General features: G+C 48.2%; 2 protein-coding genes across 2 annotated transcripts in view; both read right to left on the bottom strand.

Moving 5' to 3' along the window:
• LOC311111085 (dnaJ homolog subfamily B member 12-like) overlaps positions 1 to 21,013 on the bottom strand; it is a 248,254-nt gene that overhangs the window by 166,242 nt on the left and 60,999 nt on the right. The window lies entirely within an intron of this gene.
• The window catches only part of LOC311111097 (activating signal cointegrator 1 complex subunit 1-like), a 41,013-nt gene continuing 22,942 nt past the window's right edge, over positions 2,943 to 21,013 (bottom strand). Inside the window, exon 10 of the mRNA XM_084189097.1 lies at positions 2,943 to 3,382. The gene's annotated coding sequence lies outside the window, so the exon portion shown is untranslated. The remainder of the gene's footprint in view (positions 3,383 to 21,013) is intronic.

The raw sequence follows: 21,013 nt of genomic DNA, 5'->3' as shown, positions 1-21,013 counted from the left end.
AGAGTTCCAACCACTCAGGTGATAACACCTGCCCTAGGCCACAGCAGAGTTCCAACCACTCAGGTGATAACACCTGCCCTAGGCCACAGCAGAGTTCCAACCACTCAGGTGATAACACCTGCCCTAGGCCACAGCAGAGTTCCAACCACTCAGGTGATAACACCTGCCCTATGCCACAGCAGAGTTCCAACCACTCAGGTGATAACACCTGCCCTAGGCCACAGCAGAGTTCCAACCACTCAGGTGATAACACCTGCCCTAGGCCACAGCAGAGTTTTTAAACCCAGAGTTCCAAGTGGCCGACACTTATGAGAAGCAGATTAAACAAGCCAGCCCAGGGTTTGGGAAGTCAGTGGGAGAGTGAAAAAGGATTGTCTTAGCTATACATTTTCTTGAAATCTAAATGCACAACGAATATTCTAGCCAATGTCGAATGATGACATAAGGTCAAAAGCACTGCGGTATAAAGGGAATAGAGCAGCATTTGGGACGAAAGTGGAATAATCAGGTGAGATGCTGCACTTAAAATGATGTACAAAACCCCGGCCATAAATGTAGGTTCAGTCAATTATTTCTTGCCAGAGGGACACCCTTCCAGGAAGAAATGTATTTTATTTAGCAGTTTTATCGTTTCAGTCTCTTAAGGTGAGCTGTGGAAGAGCTGATGGGTTTAACTGAAACGCTGGATTAACTGATGTCATCTCTCTCTCTCTCGCACTCTCTGACTTCTGTCTCCCTCCCTCTTCCATCTCTCTCTCCCTTCCTTCTCTCTATTTCTCTCCCTTCCTACTCTCTCTTTCTCTCCCTTCCTACTCTCTCTCTCTCTCTCTCACTTCCTTCTCTCTCTTCTCTCTCTCTCCCTTGCTTCTCTCTCTCTTCCTTCTCGCTTCTCTCTCTCCCTTCCTTCTCTCTCCCTTCCTTCTCTCTCCCTTCCTTCTCTCTCTCTCTCTCCCCCTCCCTTATCTCTCTTCTCTGTCTCTCTCTCCCTCCCTTATCTCTGTTCTGTCTCTCGCTCCCTTCTATAGATAGAACCATAATGAAAGTTATCGCTTCAGTGAGCATAATCAGTTTACACAAAGCACCAAGTCGAGGGGAGAAACACTTCATTTGAATAACACTGCAAGACTGACTACACACTTTAAAATGGAATGATCTGCAAAAATGTAAATAAACTGCTCAAAAAAATAAAGGGAACACTTAAACAACACAATGTAACTCCAAGTCAATCACACTTCTGTGAAATCAAACTGTCCACTTAGGAAGCAACACTGATTGACAATACATTTCACATGCTGTTGTGCAAATGGAATAGACAATAGGTGGAAATTATAGCCAATTAGCAAGACACCCCCAATAAAGGACTGGTTTTGCAGGTGGTGACCACAGACCACTTCTCAGTTCCTATGCTTCCTGGCTGATGTTTTGGTCACTTTTGAATGCTGGCGGTGCTTTCACTCTAGTGGTAGCATGAGACGGAGTCTACAACCCACACAAGTGGCTCAGGTAGTGCAGCTCATCCAGGATGGCACATCAATGCGAGCTGTGGCAAGAAGGTTTGCTGTGTCTGTCAGCGTAGTGTCCAGAGCATGGAGGCGCTACCAGGAGACAGGCCAGTACATCAGGAGACATGGAGGAGGTCGTAGGAGGGCAACAACCCAGCAGCAGGACTGCTACCTCCGCCTTTGTGCAAGGAGGAGCAGGAGGAGCACTGCCAGAGCCCTGCAAAATGACCTCCAGCAGGCCACAAATGTGCATGTGTCTGCTCAAACGGTCAGAAACAGACTCCATGAGGGTGGTATGAGGGCCCGACGTCCACAGGTGGGGGTTGCGCTTACAGCCCAACACCGTGCAGGACGTTTCGCATTTGCCAGAGAACACCAAGATTAGCAAATTCGCCATTGGCGCCCTGTGCTCTTCACAGATGAAAGCAGGTTCACACTGAGCACGTGACAGACGTGACAGAGTCTGGAGACGCCGTGGAGAACGTTCTGCTGCCTGCAACATCCTCCAGCATGACCGGTTTGGCGGTGGGTCAGTCATGGTGTGGGGTGGCATTTCTTTGGGGGGCCGCACAGCCCTCCATGTGCTCGCCAGAGGTAGCCTGACTGCCATTAGGTACCGAGATGAGATCCTCAGACCCCTTGTGAGACCATATGCTGGTGCGGTTGGCCCTGGGTTCCTCCTAATGCAAGACAATGCTAGACCTCATGTGGCTGGAGTGTGTCAACAGTTCCTGCAAGAGGAAGGCATTGATGCTATGGACTGGCCCGCCCGTTCCCCAGACCTGAATCCAATTGAGCACATCTGGGACATCATGTCTCGCTCCATCCACCAACGCCACGTTGCACCACAGACTGTCCAGGAGTTGGTGGATGCTTTAGTCCAGGTCTGGGAGGAGATCCATCAGGAGCAGGCGTTGTAGGGAGGTCATACAGGCACGTGGAGGCCACACACACTACTGAGCCTCATTTTGACTTGTTTTAAGGACATTACATCAAAGTTGGATCAGCCTGTAGTGTGGTTTTCCACTTTAATTTTGAGGGTGACTCCAAATCCAGACCTCCATGGGTTGATACATTTGATTTCCATTGATCATTTTTGTATGATTTTGTTGTCAGCACATTCAACTATGTAAAGAAAAAAGTATTCAATAAGATTATTTCATTCATTCAGATCTAGGATGTGTTATTTTAGTGTTCCCTTTATTTTTTTGAGCAGTGTACATTAAAACCACCATCCTATTGATAGTACTGAAGATGTGATGGCAAGCATGTCATATCATAAATTAATTTAGTGTAACCTCATTTGCTTTCTCTTGTCATAGTAAACACACATTGTCTATGGAAGGCCACACCTAATAACAAACGTTGAGTCCGTATACAAAAAACTAAAATGTCAGCCAGGCAATTCATAACGAAAAGATTCACATGCACAAGTTTGAATAATTTGTCTGTTTATTCTTAAAATATTTTTTTTACAGATGAATCCCATATCACAATAGTGGAACCTTATGCCATAGAGGGAAAAAAAATATACAACCCAAATGTTAAGACAAAGTATCATTACTCCAATGTATCATTACTCCAATGTCAGTAATCCAATCACGTTGTTTTCAGGCCTTCAACTCCAGTTGAAATGTAAACACTTCAGGAACACAATGTTTTTTTTAACCGATAGCACTTGACTGGGGGAGTTGGAGCACGGTGTCCCATAGAAATGCGTGATGGACTTTTATGACACAACACGATTGGCATTTCCACGCCTGCAGCCAAGTCCACGGTGACGGGGACTCAGAGAGTTTCTGACGTGTCCACCTTTGTAACCCTGTTATTCACCTCTCTACAAGTCCAGTCCACATTGAAGCTTCATCGTTCACCTCGACCTGCAAGACATAATCAACATCTTCTTTGAACAGAATAACAAAGATGCTGAGACAACATTAATGGACTCAACATTAAAGTTTAACATTGCTAGCTCACACAATGGCTCTGAGTGCCCTCCACTGCAAATGATAAATAAAAATCAGTGGCTTTGTCCCAAATGACACCCTATTCCCTATATAGTGCACTACTTGTGACCATAGCACCTATGGTCCTATGATCCCTATGCTATAGGCCCTGGTCAAAAGTAGTGCACTATATAGGGAATAGGGTGCCATTTGGAGCGTAACCTCAGTGATTCATAATGCTGCTGGGCTTGTGGTGGAAAACCAACCAATGCTGTTTTAATATTCTAGTCAGAGGGAGAATACCGAGTCTAATAAGTCATCTCAACTGGCTTACCGGCTGTAAGTGGGGGTTACTCTAAATATGGTGATTTAATTCAATTGGATTCAAACTGGGTCACACGGCTATTAGAATTGCCAAGTTAGAGGACAGAGGAGAGGAATCCAGTCTGAAGTTAGAGAGCAGAGAGGAATCCAGTCTGAAGTTAGAGAGCAGAGAGGAATCCAGTCTGAAGTTAGAGAGCAGAGAGGAATCCAGTCTGAAGTTAGAGAGCAGAGGAGAGGAATCCAGTCTGAAGTTAGAGAGCAGAGGAGAGGAATCCAGTCTGAAGTTAGAGAGCAGAGGAGAGGAAGCCAGTCTGAAGTTAGAGAGGAGAGGAATCCAGTCTGAAGTTAGAGAGCAGAGGAGAGGAATCCAGTCTGAAGTTAGAGAGCAGAGGAGAGGAAGCCAGTCTGAAGTTAGAGAGGAGAGGAATCCAGTCTGAAGTTAGAGAGCAGAGGAGAGGAATCCAGTCTGAAGTTAGAGAGCAGAGAGGAATCCAGTCTGAAGTTAGAGAGGAGAGGAGAGGAAGCCAGTCTGAAGTTAGAGAGCAGAGGAGAGGAAGCCAGTCTGAAGTTAGAGAGCAGAGGAGAGGAAGCCAGTCTGAAGTTAGAGAGCAGAGGAAGCCAGTCTGAAGTTAGAGAGCAGAGGAGAGGAATCCAGTCTGAAGTTAGAGAGCAGAGGAATCCAGTCTGAAGTTAGAGGGCAGAGGAGAGGAATCCAGTCTGAAGTTAGAGAGCAGAGGAGAGGAATCCAGTCTGAAGTTAGAGAGCAGAGGAGAGGAAGCCAGTCTGAAGTTATAGAGCAGAGGAGAGGAATCCAGTCTGAAGTTAGAGAGCAGAGGAGAGGAAGCCAGTCTGAAGTTAGAGAGGAGAGGAGAGGAAGCCAGTCTGAAGTTAGAGAGCAGAGGAGAGGAAGCCAGTCTGAAGTTAGAGAGCAGAGAGGAATCCAGTCTGAAGTTAGAGAGCAGAGGAGAGGAAGCCAGTCTGAAGTTAGAGAGCAGAGGAGAGGAAGCCAGTCTGAAGTTAGAGAGCAGAGGAGAGGAATCCAGTCTGAAGTTAGAGAGCAGAGGAGAGGAATCCAGTCTGAAGTTAGAGGGCAGAGGAGAGGAAGCCAGTCTGAAGTTAGAGAGCAGAGGAGAGGAATCCAGTCTGAAGTTAGAGAGCAGAGGAGAGGAATCCAGTCTGAAGTTAGAGAGCAGAGCAGAGGAATCCAGTCTGATGTTAGAGAGCAGAGGAGAGGAAGCCAGTCTGATGTTAGAGAGCAGAGCAGAGGAAGCCAGTCTGAAGTTAGAGAGCAGAGGAGAGGAAGCCAGTCTGAAGTTAGAGAGCAGAGGAGAGGAATCCAGTCTGAAGTTAGAGAGCAGAGGAGAGGAATCCAGTCTGAAGTTAGAGAGCAGAGGAGAGGAAGCCAGGCTGAAGTTAGAGAGCAGAGCAGAGGAATCCAGTCTGAAGTTAGAGAGCAGAGGAGAGGAATCCAGTCTGAAGTTAGAGAGCAGAGGAGAGGAATCCAGTCTGAAGTTAGAGAGCAGAGGAGAGGAAGCCAGTCTGAAGTTAGAGAGCAGAGAGGAATCCAGTCTGAAGTTAGAGAGCAGAGGAGAGGAAGCCAGTCTGAAGTTAGAGAGCAGAGCAGAGGAATCCAGTCTGAAGTTAGAGAGCAGAGGAAGCCAGTCTGAAGTTAGAGAGCAGAGGAGAGGAATCCAGTCTGGAGTTAGAGAGCAGAGGAAGCCAGTCTGAAGTTAGAGAGCAGAGGAGAGGAATCCAGTCTGGAGTTAGAGAGCAGAGGAGAGGAAGCCAGTCTGAAGTTAGAGAGCAGAGGAGAGGAAGCCAGTCTGAAGTTAGAGAGGAGAGGAATCCAGTCTGAAGTTAGAGAGGAGAGGAGAGGAAGCCAGTCTGAAGTTAGAGAGCAGAGGAGAGGAATCCAGTCTGAAGTTAGAGAGCAGAGGAGAGGAATCCAGTCTGAAGTTAGAGAGCAGAGAGGAATCCAGTCTGGAGTTAGAGAGGAGAGGAATCCAGTCTGAAGTTAGAGAGCAGAGGAGAGGAATCCAGTCTGAAGTTAGAGAGCAGAGGAGAGGAATCCAGTCTGAAGTTAGAGAGCAGAGGAGAGGAAGCCAGTCTGAAGTTAGAGAGGAGAGGAATCCAGTCTGAAGTTAGAGAGGAGAGGAGAGGAAGCCAGTCTGAAGTTAGAGAGCAGAGGAGAGGAATCCAGTCTGAAGTTAGAGAGGAGAGGAAGCCAGTCTGAAGTTAGAGAGGAGAGGAATCCAGTCTGGAGTTAGAGAGCAGAGGAGAGGAAGCCAGTCTGAAGTTAGAGAGCAGAGGAGAGGAATCCAGTCTGAAGTTAGAGAGGAGAGGAAGCCAGTCTGAAGTTAGAGAGGAGAGGAGAGGAAGCCAGTCTGAAGTTAGAGAGCAGAGAGGAATCCAGTCTGAAGTTAGAGAGCAGAGGAGAGGAAGCCAGTCTGAAGTTAGAGAGCAGAGCAGAGGAATCCAGTCTGAAGTTAGAGAGCAGAGGAAGCCAGTCTGAAGTTAGAGAGCAGAGGAGAGGAATCCAGTCTGGAGTTAGAGAGCAGAGGAGAGGAAGCCAGTCTGAAGTTAGAGAGCAGAGGAGAGGAAGCCAGTCTGAAGTTAGAGAGGAGAGGAATCCAGTCTGAAGTTAGAGAGGAGAGGAGAGGAAGCCAGTCTGAAGTTAGAGAGCAGAGGAGAGGAATCCAGTCTGAAGTTAGAGAGCAGAGGAGAGGAATCCAGTCTGAAGTTAGAGAGCAGAGAGGAATCCAGTCTGGAGTTAGAGAGGAGAGGAATCCAGTCTGAAGTTAGAGAGCAGAGGAGAGGAATCCAGTCTGAAGTTAGAGAGCAGAGGAGAGGAATCCAGTATGAAGTTAGAGAGCAGAGGAGAGGAATCCAGTCTGAAGTTAGAGAGCAGAGGAGAGGAAGCCAGTCTGAAGTTAGAGAGGAGAGGAATCCAGTCTGAAGTTAGAGAGGAGAGGAGAGGAAGCCAGTCTGAAGTTAGAGAGCAGAGGAGAGGAAGCCAGTCTGAAGTTAGAGAGCAGAGGAGAGGAATCCAGTCTGAAGTTAGAGAGCAGAGGAGAGGAATCCAGTCTGAAGTTAGAGAGCAGAGGAGAGGAAGCCAGTCTGAAGTTAGAGAGCAGAGCAGAGGAATCCAGTCTGAAGTTAGAGAGGAGAGGAGAGGAAGCCAGTCTGAAGTTAGAGAGCAGAGGAGAGGAATCCAGTCTGAAGTTAGAGAGCAGAGGAGAGGAATCCAGTCTGAAGTTAGAGAGGAGAGGAATCCAGTCTGAAGTTAGAGAGCAGAGGAGAGGAAGCCAGTCTGAAGTTAGAGAGCAGAGGAGAGGAAGCCAGTCTGAAGTTAGAGAGGAGAGGAGAGGAAGCCAGTCTGAAGTTAGAGAGCAGAGGAGAGGAAGCCAGTCTGAAGTTAGAGAGCAGAGGAATCCAGTCTGAAGTTAGAGAGGAGAGGAGAGGAAGCCAGTCTGGAGTTAGAGAGGAGAGGAATCCAGTCTGAAGTTAGAGAGCAGAGGAGAGGAATCCAGTCTGAAGTTAGAGAGCAGAGGAGAGGAATCCAGTCTGAAGTTAGAGAGCAGAGGAGAGGAAGCCAGTCTGAAGTTAGAGAGGAGAGGAGAGGAAGCCAGTCTGAAGTTAGAGAGCAGAGGAGAGGAATCCAGTCTGAAGTTAGAGGGCAGAGGAGAGGAAGCCAGTCTGAAGTTAGAGAGGAGAGAGGAAGCCAGTCTGAAGTTAGAGAGCAGAGGAGAGGAAGCCAGTCTAAAGTTAGAGAGCAGAGAGGAATCCAGTCTGAAGTTAGAGAGCAGAGAGGAATCCAGTCTGAAGTTAGAGAGCAGAGAGGAATCCAGTCTGAAGTTAGAGAGCAGAGGAGAGGAATCCAGTCTGAAGTTAGAGAGCAGAGGAGAGGAAGCCAGTCTGAAGTTAGAGAGCAGAGGAGAGGAAGCCAGTCTGAAGTTAGAGAGCAGAGAGGAATCCAGTCTGAAGTTAGAGAGCAGAGGAGAGGAAGCCATTCTGAAGTTAGAGGACAGAGGAGAGGAATCCAGTCTGAAGTTAGAGGACAGAGGAGAGGAATCCAGTCTGAAGTTAGAGAGCAGAGGAAGCCAGTCTGAAGTTAGAGAGCAGAGGAGAGGAAGCCAGTCTGAAGTTAGAGAGCAGAGGAGAGGAATCCAGTCTGAAGTTAGAGAGCAGAGGAGAGGAATCCAGTCTGAAGTTAGAGAGCAGAGGAGAGGAATCCAGTCTGAAGTTAGAGAGCAGAGGAGAGGAATCCAGTCTGAAGTTAGAGAGCAGAGGAGAGGAAGCCAGTCTGAAGTTAGAGAGCAGAGGAATCCAGGATGAAGTTAGAGAGCAGAGGAGAGGAATCCAGTCTGAAGTTAGAGAGCAGAGGAGAGGAAGCCAGTCTGAAGTTAGAGAGCAGAGGAAGCCAGTCTGAAGTTAGAGAGCAGAGGAATCCAGGATGAAGTTAGAGAGCAGAGGAGAGGAATCCAGTCTGAAGTTAGAGAGCAGAGGAGAGGAATCCAGTCTGAAGTTAGAGAGGAGAGGAAGCCAGTCTGAAGTTAGAGAGCAGAGGAATCCAGTCTGAAGTTAGAGGGCAGAGGAGAGGAAGCCAGTCTGAAGTTAGAGAGCAGAGGAGAGGAATCCAGTCTGAAGTTAGAGAGCAGAGGAGAGGAAACCAGTCTGAAGTTAGAGAGCAGAGGAGAGGAATCCAGTCTGAAGTTAGAGAGCAGAGGAAGCCAGTCTGAAGTTAGAGGGCAGAGGAGAGGAATCCAGTCTGAAGTTAGAGAGCAGAGGAATCCAGTCTGAAGTTAGAGAGCAGAGGAGAGGAAGCCAGTCTGAAGTTAGAGAGCAGAGGAATCCAGTCTGAAGTTAGAGAGCAGAGGAGAGGAAGCCAGTCTGAGGTTAGAGAGCAGAGGAGAGGAATCCAGTCTGAAGTTAGAGAGCAGAGGAATCCAGTCTGAAGTTAGAGAGCAGAGGAGAGGAAGCCAGTCTGAGGTTAGAGAGCAGAGGAGAGGAAGCCAGTCTGAAGTTAGAGAGCAGAGGAGAGGAATCCAGTCTGAAGTTAGAGGGCAGAGGAGAGGAATCCAGTCTGAAGTTAGAGAGCAGAGGAGAGGAATCCAGTCTGAAGTTAGAGAGCAGAGGAGAGGAAGCCAGTCTGAAGTTAGAGAGCAGAGGAGAGGAATCCAGTCTGAAGTTAGAGAGCAGAGAGGAATCCAGTCTGAAGTTAGAGAGCAGAGGAGAGGAATCCAGTCTGAAGTTAGAGAGCAGAGGAGAGGAAGCCAGTCTGAAGTTAGAGAGCAGAGGAGAGGAATCCAGTCTGAAGTTAGAGAGCAGAGGAGAGGAAGCCAGTCTGAAGTTAGAGAGCAGAGGAGAGGAATCCAGTCTGAAGTTAGAGAGCAGAGAGGAATCCAGTCTGAAGTTAGAGAGGAGAGGAGAGGAAGCCAGTCTGAAGTTAGAGAGCAGAGAGGAATCCAGTCTGAAGTTAGAGAGCAGAGGAAGCCAGTCTGAAGTTAGAGAGCAGAGGAGAGGAAGCCAGTCTGAAGTTAGAGAGGAGAGGAATCCAGTCTGAAGTTAGAGAGCAGAGGAAGCCAGTCTGAAGTTAGAGAGCAGAGGAGAGGAATCCAGTCTGATGTTAGAGAGCAGAGAGGAATCCAGTCTGAAGTTAGAGAGCAGAGGAGAGGAATCCAGTCTGAAGTTAGAGAGCAGAGGAGAGGAATCCAGTCTGAAGTTAGAGAGCAGAGAGGAATCCAGTCTGAAGTTAGAGAGCAGAGGAAGCCAGTCTGAAGTTAGAGAGCAGAGGAGAGGAAGCCAGTCTGAAGTTAGAGAGGAGAGGAGAGGAAGCCAGTCTGAAGTTAGAGAGCAGAGGAGAGGAATCCAGTCTGAAGTTAGAGAGCAGAGGAGAGGAATCCAGTCTGAAGTTAGAGAGGAGAGGAGAGGAATCCAGTCTGAAGTTAGAGAGCAGAGGAAGCCAGTCTGAAGTTATAGAGCAGAGGAGAGGAAGCCAGTCTGAAGTTAGAGAGCAGAGGAGAGGAAGCCAGTCTGAAGTTAGAGAGGAAGCCAGTCTGAAGTTAGAGAGCAGAGGAGAGGAATCCAGTCTGAAGTTAGAGAGCAGAGGAGAGGAAGCCAGTCTGAAGTTAGAGAGCAGAGGAGAGGAATCCAGTCTGATGTTAGAGAGCAGAGGAGAGGAAGCCAGTCTGAAGTTAGAGAGCAGAGGAAGCCAGTCTGAAGTTAGAGAGGAGAGGAGAGGAAGCCAGTCTGAAGTTAGAGAGCAGAGAGGAATCCAGTCTGAAGTTAGAGAGCAGAGGAGAGGAAGCCAGTCTGAAGTTAGAGAGCAGAGGAAGCCAGTCTGAAGTTAGAGAGCAGAGGAGAGGAAGCCAGTCTGAAGTTAGAGAGGAGAGGAAGCCAGTCTGAAGTTAGAGAGCAGAGGAGAGGAATCCAGTCTGAAGTTAGAGAGCAGAGGAGAGGAATCCAGTCTGAAGTTAGAGGGCAGAGGAGAGGAAGCCAGTCTGAAGTTAGAGAGCAGAGGAGAGGAATCCAGTCTGAAGTTAGAGAGGAGAGGAGAGGAAGCCAGTCTGAAGTTAGAGAGCAGAGGAGAGGAATCCAGTCTGAAGTTAGAGAGCAGAGGAGAGGAAGCCAGTCTGAAGTTAGAGAGCAGAGGAGAGGAAGCCAGTCTGAAGTTAGAGAGCAGAGAGGAATCCAGTCTGAAGTTAGAGAGCAGAGGAGAGGAATCCAGTCTGAAGTTAGAGAGGAGAGGAGAGGAAGCCAGTCTGAAGTTAGAGAGCAGAGGAGAGGAAGCCAGTCTGAAGTTAGAGAGCAGAGAGGAATCCAGTCTGAAGTTAGAGAGCAGAGGAGAGGAATCCAGTCTGAAGTTAGAGAGGAGAGGAGAGGAAGCCAGTCTGAAGTTAGAGAGGAGAGGAATCCAGTCTGAAGTTAGAGAGCAGAGCAGAGGAATCCAGTCTGAAGTTAGAGAGGAGAGGAGAGGAAGCCAGTCTGAAGTTAGAGAGCAGAGGAGAGGAATCCAGTCTGAAGTTAGAGAGCAGAGGAGAGGAAGCCAGTCTGAAGTTAGAGAGGAGAGGAGAGGAAGCCAGTCTGAAGTTAGAGAGGAGAGGAAGCCAGTCTGAAGTTAGACAGCAGAGGAGAGGAATCCAGTCTGAAGTTAGAGAGCAGAGAGGAATCCAGTCTGAAGTTAGAGAGGAGAGGAGAGGAAGCCAGTCTGAGGTTAGAGAGCAGAGGAGAGGAAACCAGTCTGAAGTTAGAGAGGAGAGGAGAGGAAGCCAGTCTGAAGTTAGAGAGCAGAGGAGAGGAATCCAGTCTGAAGTTAGAGAGCAGAGGAATCCAGTCTGAGGTTAGAGAGCAGAGGAGAGGAAGCCAGTCTGAAGTTAGAGAGCAGAGGAATCCAGTCTGAGGTTAGAGAGCAGAGGAGAGGAAGCCAGTCTGAAGTTAGAGAGGAGAGGAAGCCAGTCTGAAGTTAGAGAGGAGAGGAAGCCAGTCTGAAGTTAGAGAGCAGAGGAGAGGAAGCCAGTCTGAAGTTAGAGAGGAGAGGAAGCCAGTCTGAAGTTAGAGAGGAGAGGAAGCCAGTCTGAGGTTAGAGAGCAGAGGAGAGGAAGCCAGTCTGAAGTTAGAGAGCAGAGAGGAAGCCAGTCTGAAGTTAGAGAGCAGAGGAGAGGAAGCCAGTCTGAAGTTAGAGAGCAGAGAGGAAGCCAGTCTGAAGTTAGAGAGCAGAGGAGAGGAAGCCAGTCTGAAGTTAGAGAGCAGAGGAGAGGAAGCCAGTCTGAAGTTAGAGAGCAGAGGAGAGGAATCCAGTCTGAAGTTAGAGAGCAGAGGAGAGGAATCCAGTCTGAAGTTAGAGAGGAGAGGAAGCCAGTCTGAAGTTAGAGAGCAGAGGAGAGGAATCCAGTCTGAAGTTAGAGAGGAGAGGAAGCCAGTCTGAAGTTAGAGAGCAGAGGAGAGGAATCCAGTCTGAAGTTAGAGAGGAGAGGAAGCCAGTCTGAAGTTAGAGAGCAGAGGAGAGGAAGCCAGTCTGAAGTTAGAGAGCAGAGGAATCCAGTCTGAGGTTAGAGAGCAGAGGAGAGGAATCCAGTCTGAAGTTAGAGAGCAGAGGAAGCCAGTCTGAAGTTAGAGAGCAGAGGAGAGGAAGCCAGTCTGAAGTTAGAGAGCAGAGGAGAGGAATCCAGTCTGAAGTTAGAGAGCAGAGGAGAGGAAGCCAGTCTGAAGTTAGAGAGCAGAGAGGAATCCAGTCTGAAGTTAGAGAGCAGAGGAGAGGAATCCAGTCTGAAGTTAGAGAGCAGAGGAAGCCAGTCTGAAGTTAGAGAGCAGAGGAGAGGAATCCAGTCTGAAGTTAGAGAGCAGAGGAGAGGAATCCAGTCTGAAGTTAGAGAGCAGAGGAGAGGAATCCAGTCTGAAGTTAGAGGGCAGAGGAGAGGAAGCCAGTCTGAAGTTAGAGAGCAGAGGAGAGGAATCCAGTTTGAAGTTAGAGAGGAGAGGAGAGGAAGCCAGTCTGAAGTTAGAGAGCAGAGGAGAGGAATCCAGTCTGAAGTTAGAGAGCAGAGAGGAATCCAGTCTGAAGTTAGAGAGGAGAGGAGAGGAAGCCAGGCTGAAGTTAGAGAGCAGAGAGGAATCCAGTCTGAAGTTAGAGAGGAGAGGAGAGGAAGCCAGTCTGAAGTTAGAGAGGAGAGGAAGCCAGTCTGAAGTTAGAGAGCAGAGGAGAGGAATCCAGTCTGAAGTTAGAGAGGAGAGGAGAGGAAGCCAGTCTGAAGTTAGAGAGGAGAGGAATCCAGTCTGAAGTTAGAGAGCAGAGCAGAGGAATCCAGTCTGAAGTTAGAGAGGAGAGGAGAGGAAGCCAGTCTGAAGTTAGAGAGCAGAGGAGAGGAATCCAGTCTGAAGTTAGAGAGCAGAGGAGAGGAAGCCAGTCTGAAGTTAGAGAGGAGAGGAGAGGAAGCCAGTCTGATGTTAGAGAGGAGAGGAAGCCAGTCTGAAGTTAGACAGCAGAGGAGAGGAATCCAGTCTGAAGTTAGAGAGCAGAGAGGAATCCAGTCTGAAGTTAGAGAGGAGAGGAGAGGAAGCCAGTCTGAGGTTAGAGAGGAGAGGAGAGGAAGCCAGTCTGAAGTTAGAGAGCAGAGGAGAGGAATCCAGTCTGAAGTTAGAGAGCAGAGGAATCCAGTCTGAGGTTAGAGAGCAGAGGAGAGGAAGCCAGTCTGAAGTTAGAGAGCAGAGGAATCCAGTCTGAGGTTAGAGAGCAGAGGAGAGGAAGCCAGTCTGAAGTTAGAGAGCAGAGGAGAGGAATCCAGTCTGAAGTTAGAGAGCAGAGGAGAGGAAACCAGTCTGAAGTTAGAGAGGAGAGGAGAGGAAGCCAGTCTGAAGTTAGAGAGCAGAGGAGAGGAATCCAGTCTGAAGTTAGAGAGCAGAGGAATCCAGTCTGAGGTTAGAGAGCAGAGGAGAGGAAGCCAGTCTGAAGTTAGAGAGCAGAGGAATCCAGTCTGAGGTTAGAGAGCAGAGGAGAGGAAGCCAGTCTGAAGTTAGAGAGGAGAGGAAGCCAGTCTGAAGTTAGAGAGGAGAGGAAGCCAGTCTGAAGTTAGAGAGCAGAGGAGAGGAAGCCAGTCTGAAGTTAGAGAGGAGAGGAAGCCAGTCTGAAGTTAGAGAGGAGAGGAAGCCAGTCTGAGGTTAGAGAGCAGAGGAGAGGAAGCCAGTCTGAAGTTAGAGAGCAGAGAGGAAGCCAGTCTGAAGTTAGAGAGCAGAGAGGAAGCCAGTCTGAAGTTAGAGAGCAGAGGAGAGGAAGCCAGTCTGAAGTTAGAGAGCAGAGGAGAGGAAGCCAGTCTGAAGTTAGAGAGCAGAGGAGAGGAATCCAGTCTGAAGTTAGAGAGCAGAGGAGAGGAATCCAGTCTGAAGTTAGAGAGCAGAGGAGAGGAAGCCAGTCTGAAGTTAGAGAGCAGAGAGGAAGCCAGTCTGAAGTTAGAGAGCAGAGGAGAGGAATCCAGTCTGAAGTTAGAGAGCAGAGGAGAGGAAGCCAGTCTGAAGTTAGAGAGCAGAGGAGAGGAATCCAGTCTGAAGTTAGAGAGGAGAGGAAGCCAGTCTGAAGTTAGAGAGCAGAGGAGAGGAATCCAGTCTGAAGTTAGAGAGCAGAGGAGAGGAATCCAGTCTGAAGTTAGAGAGCAGAGGAGAGGAATCCAGTCTGAAGTTAGAGAGGAGAGGAAGCCAGTCTGAAGTTAGAGAGCAGAGGAGAGGAATCCAGTCTGAAGTTAGAGAGGAGAGGAAGCCAGTCTGAAGTTAGAGAGCAGAGGAGAGGAATCCAGTCTGAAGTTAGAGAGGAGAGGAAGCCAGTCTGAAGTTAGAGAGCAGAGGAGAGGAAGCCAGTCTGAAGTTAGAGAGCAGAGGAGAGGAAGCCAGTCTGAAGTTAGAGAGCAGAGGAGAGGAATCCAGTCTGAAGTTAGAGAGCAGAGGAGAGGAATCCAGTCTGAAGTTAGAGAGCAGAGGAGAGGAAGCCAGTCTGAAGTTAGAGAGGAGAGGAAGCCAGTCTGAAGTTAGAGAGCAGAGGAGAGGAAGCCAGTCTGAAGTTAGAGAGCAGAGGAGAGGAAGCCAGTCTGAAGTTAGAGAGGAGAGGAAGCCAGTCTGAAGTTAGAGAGCAGAGGAGAGGAAGCCAGTCTGAAGTTAGAGAGCAGAGGAGAGGAAGCCAGTCTGAAGTTAGAGAGGAGAGGAAGCCAGTCTGAAGTTAGAGAGCAGAGGAGAGGAAGCCAGTCTGAAGTTAGAGAGGAGAGGAAGCCAGTCTGAAGTTAGAGAGCAGAGGAGAGGAATCCAGTCTGAAGTTAGAGAGGAGAGGAAGCCAGTCTGAAGTTAGAGAGGAGAGGAATCCAGTCTGAAGTTAGAGAGCAGAGGAGAGGAATCCAGTCTGAAGTTAGAGAGGAGAGGAATCCAGTCTGAGGTTAGAGAGCAGAGGAGAGGAAGCCAGTCTGAAGTTAGAGAGGAGAGGAAGCCAGTCTGAAGTTAGAGAGCAGAGGAGAGGAATCCAGTCTGAAGTTAGAGAGGAGAGGAATCCAGTCTGAAGTTAGAGAGCAGAGGAGAGGAATCCAGTCTGAAGTTAGAGAGCAGAGGAGAGGAATCCAGTCTGAAGTTAGAGAGCAGAGCAGAGGAAGCCAGTCTGAAGTTAGAGAGGAGAGGAATCCAGTCTGAAGTTAGAGAGCAGAGGAGAGGAATCCAGTCTGAAGTTAGAGAGGAGAGGAAGCCAGTCTGAAGTTAGAGAGCAGAGGAGAGGAAGCCAGTCTGAAGTTAGAGAGCAGAGAGGAATCCAGTCTGAAGTTAGAGAGGAGAGGAATCCAGTCTGAAGTTAGAGAGCAGAGGAGAGGAAGCCAGTCTGAAGTTAGAGAGCAGAGGAGAGGAAGCCAGTCTGAAGTTAGAGAGCAGAGAGGAATCCAGTCTGAAGTTAGAGAGCAGAGGAGAGGAATCCAGTCTGAAGTTAGAGAGCAGAGGAGAGGAATCCAGTCTGACTGCATTCTGCTCTCCATCACATCACAACTGTCATTTACAGTAGTGAAGAGCCACAGCTATGCATCCATCCCAAATGGCACCCTATTCACTATATAGTGCACTACTTTTGACCAGAGCCCTATGGGAATAGGGTACCATTTGGGATGTAGTCTAGATCTATTTCTGACTGTTTTGTCAAAGCAGTGATGAATAATAGAACGTCTGAGGAGGTTCACCATGGAAGACTGATGGATTCAGTCTACAACTAGTTCAGACAGATTGAATGATTGCTTGGTTTTTCATTCACTCCTTTGTCACTGTAATGTTTTGTCCACAGATGTCCTGTAGTGTTGGACTGGGTCAAGGACACCATGTATACTGCAGCACAATGCCCCAAACAGGACACACACATGGTAGGGCTCTGGTTCTCTGGTACTGTGGTACTGTGGTACTGTGGTACTGTGGTACTGTGATACTGTGTGGACTGTGATACTGTGTGGACTGTGGTACTGTGTGGACTGTGGTACTGTGTGGACTGTGGTACTGTGTGGACTGTGATACTGTGTGGACTGTGGTACTGTGTGGACTGTGATACTGTGTGGACTGTGATACTGTGTGGAACTGTGGTACTGTGGTACTGTGGTACTGTGGTACTGTGGTACTGTGATACTGTGTGGACTGTGATACTGTGTGGACTGTGATACTGTGTGGACTGTGATACTGTGTGGACTGTGGTACTGTGTGGACTGTGGTACTGTGTGGACTGTGATACTGTGTGGACTGTGGTACTGTGTGGACTGTGATACTGTGTGGACTGTGATACTGTGTGGACTGTGGTACTGTGGTACTGTGATACGGTGTGGACTGTGGTACTGTGGGGACTGTGATACTGTGTGGACTGTGATACTGTGTGGAACTGTGGGGACTGTGGTACTGTGTGGACTGTGGTACTGTGGTACAGTGTGGACTGTGGTACTGTGTGGACTGTGATACTGTGTGGACTGTGATACTGTGTGGACTGTGGTACTGTGTGGACTGTGATACTGTGTGGAACTGTGGGGACTGTGGTACTGTGTGGACTGTGGTACTGTGGTACAGTGTGGACTGTGGTACTGTGTGGACTGTGATACTGTGTGGACTGTGATACTGTGTGGACTGTGGTACTGTGTGGACTGTGGTACTGTGTGGACTGTGATACTGTGTGGAACTGTGGGGACTGTGATACTGTGTGGACTGTGATACTGTGTGGAACTGTGGGGACTGTGGCACTGTGTGGACTGTGGCACTGTGGTACTGTGTGGACTGTGATACTATGTGGACTGTGGTACTGTGTGGACTGTGATACTGTGGGACTGTGTGGACTGGGGGACTGTGGGACTGTGATACTGTGTGGACTGTGGGACTGTGGGACTGTGGGACTGTGTGGACTGTGTGGACTGTGGCACTGTGTGGACTGTGGTACTGTGTGGACTGTGGTACTGTGTGGACTGTGATACTGTGTGGACTGTGATATTATCAATCAATCAATCAATTTTATTTTATATAGCCCTTCTTACATCAGCTAATATCTCGAAGTGCTGTACAGAAACCCAGCCTAAAACCCCAAACAGCTAGTAATGCAGGTGTAGAAGCACGGTGGCTAGGAAAAACTCCCTAGAAAGGCAAAACCTAGGAAGAAACCTAGAGAGGAACCAGGCTATGAGGGGTGGCCAGTCCTCTTCTGGCTGTGCCGGGTGGAGATTATAACAGAACCATGCCAAGATGTTCAAAAATGTTCATAAGTGACAAGCATGGTCAAATAATAATCAGGAATAAATCTCAGTTGGCTTTTCATAGCCGATCATTAGAGTTTAAAACAGCAGGTCTGGGACAGGTAGGGGTTCCATAACCGCAGGCAGAACAGTTTAAACTGGAATAGCAGCAAGGCCAGGCGGACTGGGGACAGCAAGGAGTCACCACGGCCGGTAGTCCCGACGTATGGTCCTAGGGCTCAGGTCTCTCAGTTGGCTTTTCATAGCCGATCATTTAGAGTTGAAAACAGCAGGTCTGGGACAGGTAGGGGTTTCGTAGCCGCAGGCAGAACAGTTGAAACTGGAATAGCAGCAAGGCCAGGCGGACTGGGGACAGCAAGGTGTCATCATGCCCGGTAGTCCTGACGTATGGTCCTAGGGCTCAGGTTCTCAGAGAGAAAGAGAGAACGAGAGAATTAGAGAGAGCATACTTAAATTCACACAGGACACTGGATAAGACAGGAGAAGTACTCCAGGTATAACCAACTAACCCCAGCCCCCCGACACATAAACTACTGCAGCATAAATACTGGAGGCTGAGACAGGAGCGGTCCGGAGACACTGTGGCCCCATCCGAAGAAACCCCCGGACAGGGCCAAACAGGAAGGATATAACCCCACCCACTCCGCCAAAGCACAGCCCCCGCACCACTAGAGGGATATCCCCAACCACCAACTTACAATCCTGAGACAAGGCCGAGTATAGCCCACAGAGGTCTCCACCACAGCACAAACCAAGGGGGGGGGGGCGCCAACCCAGACAGGAAGATCACGTCAGTAACTCAACCCACTCAAGTGACGCACCCCCCCCAGGGACGGCATGAAAGAGCACCAGCAAGCCAGTGACTCAGCCCCTGCAACAGGGTTAGAGGCAGAGAACCCCAGTGGAGAGGGGAACCGGCCCGGCAGAGACAGCAAGGGCTGTTCGTTGCTCCAGCCTTTCCGTTCACCTTCACACTCCTGGGCCAGACTACACTCAATCATATGACCTACTGAAGAGATAAGTCTTCAGTAAAGACTTAAAGGTTGAGACCGAGTCTGCGTCTCTCACATGGGTAGGCAGACTGTTCCATAAAAATGGAGATCTATAGGAGAAAGCCCTGCCTCCCGCTGTTTGCTTAGAAATTCTAGGGACAATTAGGAGGCCTGCGTCTTGTGACCGTAGCGTACGTATTGGTATGTACGGCAGGACCAACTCGGAAAGATAGGTAGGAGCAAGCCCATGTAACGCTTTATAGGTTAACAGTAAAACCTTGAAATCAGCCCTTGCCTTAACAGGAAGCCAGTGTAGGGAAGCTAGCACTGGAGTAATATGATCAAATTTCTTGGTTCTAGTCAGGATTCTAGCAGCCGTATTTAGCACTAACTGAAGTTTATTTAGTGCTTTATCCGGGTAGCCGGAAAATAGAGCATTGCAGTAGTCTAACCTAGAAGTAACAAATGCATGGATTAATTTTTCTGCATCATTTTTGGACAGAAAATTTCTGATTTTTGCAATGTTACGTAGATGGAAAAAAGCTGTCCTTGAAACAGTCTTGATATGTTCGTCAAAAGAGAGATCAGGGTCAAGAGTAACGCCTAGGTCCTTCACAGTTTTATTTGAGACGACTTTACAACCATCAAGATGAATTGTCAGATTTAACAGAAGATCTCTTTGTTTCTTGGGACCTAGAACAAGCATCTCTGTTTTGTCCGAGTTTAAAAGTAAAAAGTTTTCAGCCATCCACTTCCTTATGTCTGAAACACAGGCTTCTAGCGAGGGCAATTTTGGGGCTTCACCATGCTTCATTGAAATGTACAGCTGTGTGTCATCCGCATAGCAGTGAAAGTTAACATTATGTTTTCGAATAACATCCCCAAGAGGTAAAATATATAGTGAAAACAATAGTGGTCCTAAAACGGAACCTTGAGGAACACCGAAATGTACAGTTGATTTGTCGGAGGACAGACCATTCACAGAGACAAACTGATATCTTTCCGACAGGTAGGATCTAAACCAGGCCAGAACTTGTCCGTGTAGACCAATTTGGGTTTCCAGTCTCTCCAAAAGAATGTGGTGATCGATGGTGTCAAAGGCAGCACTAAGGTCTAGTAGCACGAGGACAGATGCAGAGCCTCGGTCTGACGCCATTAAAAGGTCATTTACCACCTTCACAAGTGCAGTCTCAGTGCTATGATGGGGTCTAAAACCAGACTGAAGCATTTCGTATACATTGTTTGTCTTCAGAAAGGCAGTGAGTTGCTGCGCAACAGCTTTTTCTAAAATTTTTGAGAGGAATGGAAGATTCGATATAGGCCGATAGTTTTTTATATTTTCCGGGTCAAGGTTTGGCTTTTTCAAGAGAGGCTTTATCACTGCCACTTTTAGTGAGTTTGGTACACATCCGGTGGATAGAGAGCTGTTTATTATGTTCAACATAGGAGGGCCAAGCACAGGAAGCAGCTCCTTCAGCAGTTTAGTAGGAATAGGATCCAGTATGCAGCTTGAAGGTTTAGAGGCCATGATTATTTTCATCATTGTGTCAAGAGATATAGTACTAAAACACTTAAGTGTCTCTCCCGATCCCAGGCCCTCGCAGAGCTGTGCAGATCCAGGACAGCTAAGCCCTGGAGGAATACGCAGATTCAAAGAGGAGTCCGTAATTTGCTTTCTAATGGTCATGATCTTTTCCTCAAAGAAGTTCATGAATTTATCACTGCTGAAGTGAAAACCATCCTCTCTTGGGGAATGCTGCTTTTTAGTTAGCTTTGCAACAGTATCAAAAAGAAATTTTGGATTGTTCTTATTTTCCTCGATTAATTTGGAAAAGTAGGATGATCGAGCAGCAGTGAGGGCTCTTCGGTACTGCACGGTACTGTCTTTCCAAGCTAGTCGGAAGACTTCCAGTTTGGTGTGGCGCCATTTCCGTTCCAATTTCCTGGAAGCTTGCTTCAAAGCTCGGGTATTTTCTGTATACCAGGGAGCTAGTTTCTTATGACAAATGTCTTTCGTTTTTAGGGGTGCAACTGCATCTAGGGTATTGCGCAAGGTTAAATTGAGTTCCTCAGTTAAGTGGTTAACTGATTTTTGTCCTCTGACGTCCTTGGGTAGGCAGAAGGAGTCTGGAAGGGCATCAATGAATTTTTGTGTTGTCTGAGAATTTATAGCACGACTTTTGATGCTCCTTGGTTGGGGTCTAAGCAGATTATTTGTTGCGATTGCAAACGTAATAAAATGGTGGTCCGATAGTCCAGGATTTTGTGGAAAAACATTAAGATCTACAACATTTATTCCATGGGACAAAACTAGGTCCAGAGTATGACTGTGGCAGTGAGTAGGTCCAGAGACATGTTGGACAAAACCCACTGAGTCGATAATGGCTCCGAAAGACTTTTGGAGTGGGTCTGTGGACTTCTCCATGTGAATATTAAAATCACCAAAAATTAGAATATGATCTGCTATGACTACAAGGTCTGATAGGAATTCAGTGGACTGTGGTACTGTGTGGACTGTGGTACTGTGTGGACTGTGATACTGTGTGGACTGTGATACTGTGTGGTACTGTGGTACTGTGTGGACTGTGGTACTGTGTGGACTGTGTGGACTGTGGTACTGTGGTACTGTGTGGACTGTGATACTGTGTGGACTGTGGTACTGTGTGGACTGTGGTACTGTGGTACAGTGGTACTGTGGTACTGTGTGGACTGTGGTACTGTGTGGACTGTGTGGACTGTGGTACTGTGGTACTGTGTGGACTGTGGTACTGTGTGGACTGTGATACTGTGTGGACTGTGGTACTGTGTGGACTGTGGTACTGTGGTACAGTGTGGACTGTGGTACTGTGTGGACTGTGGTACTGTGTGGACTGTGATACTGTGTGGACTGTGGTACTGTGTGGACTGTGGTACTGTGTGGACTGTGGTACTGTGTGGACTGTGATACTGTGTGAACTGTGGGGACTGTGATACTGTGTGGACTGTGATACTGTGTGGAACTGTGGGGACTGTGTGGAACTGTGGGG

Source organism: Coregonus lavaretus, assembly GCF_964263955.1.
Source record: "Coregonus lavaretus genome assembly, contig: SUPER_36_unloc_1, whole genome shotgun sequence".
Lineage (NCBI taxonomy): Eukaryota > Metazoa > Chordata > Actinopteri > Salmoniformes > Salmonidae > Coregonus > Coregonus lavaretus.
The sequence above is the reverse complement of the archived record's forward strand: the minus strand, read 5'-3'. Positions and strand labels throughout refer to the sequence as shown.